Genomic DNA, 1,566 nt, shown 5'->3' on the forward strand with positions numbered 1-1,566 from the left:
ATGTGCAATACAATAATTTGATGTGTAATCAGTATTCAAAAAATAAAAAATAAAATAAATATCCGGATGTACATTTAAAAAAGACTAGACTTGGATATGGATATTTATTATCTTATAATCTATACTCAACCTTGGATATTTGCATCCTTGAAAAAGAATCCTAAGGAAGACAAATGAATTAAGACACTTAATATTAATAACTATGTTGTACATTCCAAATCTTAATTCCAAAACACATCACAAATGACGTGATAGGTTATGTGGCATCTCACTTATAAATTTCTTTTAAATGGAAGTAGATCCCTCTATAATAATTTATTTTAGATCTTACCCCTTTAGTCCTTTACAATTAAACGTCTTTCAATTTAGATTTTTGGCTTCCTTGAAAACTAAGAGTATCAAGAAAACCCTCTTCTAATTTAATATATTGTTCAAATACTTATTTATTTATATATGTGGCAAATAGAAGAGTGAAAAAAATAAGACACCTTCCAAAAGCTCTTCAAATAAAAATAAAAGGAAACTTTTTCCTCTACCAAAATAACAACAATTATAACACTTCTCTCTCTTCAAGAATAATGAGATAAAAAATAATATAAAGTTAAATTAAAGGTTCCAAATGACTCTTCAAATAAGGTTCTTCAAATGAGATAGTGTTTCAGTGGAAAGATTCCAAATGGTCAGATCTCAGCAATCAAAGACATTTTCAAATTGAATGTGGTGTCTAAGCATGAAAAATACCTAGACCTCCCCTCCATGATTGGCAGAAAGAAGACGACCTTCTTTAAAGAAATTAAGTTGAAGGTTTTAAGTAAGATTTTCAACTGCCAGCACAAGATGTTTTCTACTAGAGGAAAAGAAACTCTCATCAAGGCAGTAGGAGTACCGAGGATGGATTGGTAGGGCTAGGAGCAGCAATTAAAGACTCTTTTAGGAAGGTGGTAGCAGTTGGAGTCAAGCAAGTTTAGCTTAAAAAAGATGTCAGTTTTGCAAAAGCTGAAGCTGTGGAGTTGGGGTTCAATGTGGCAAAAGAAGCGGTTGTATCATGCTTAATCATGGAGACAGATTGTTTAGATGTAGCTGAGCTGATTAACAACACAAAGGGCAGTAGAATAGAAATATTTTGGATAATTTCATAAATCCAAAAACTGAAAAGAGACTTTTCAAAAGCTATAGTTCAACATGTCCCTAGAAGCTGTAATGCTTGTGCCCAGTCCTTGGCTAAATTTGCTCTCAAGGAACATACATTTGCTATTTGGTCGGGAACAATAATAGAAGAAGTGGGAAATGTATTAGACAGTGTTGTTTGATTAATGGAAGAATTACTTTCTATTTAAAAAAAAAATGTAGATAGATTGAAGTATGAGCTAACAAGAAGCCAAACTTAAAAAGATGGAGTTGAAGAATTTATTTGAAAACATTATGCCACCAAATTTTTATGTTAGATTATTGTCAAATTACTTTCAGATTTTATTTTTTGCTATGAAATTTATAAAGTATGGATTTAGTAAGGGCTGAAGCATATCTTCAATCTTTCATACTAATGCATATGATATATTGTTTGTA

This window comes from Citrus clementina, unplaced genomic scaffold (assembly GCF_000493195.1).
Source record: "Citrus clementina cultivar Clemenules unplaced genomic scaffold, Citrus_clementina_v1.0 scaffold_9, whole genome shotgun sequence".
NCBI classification, from domain to species: domain Eukaryota; kingdom Viridiplantae; phylum Streptophyta; class Magnoliopsida; order Sapindales; family Rutaceae; genus Citrus; species Citrus x clementina.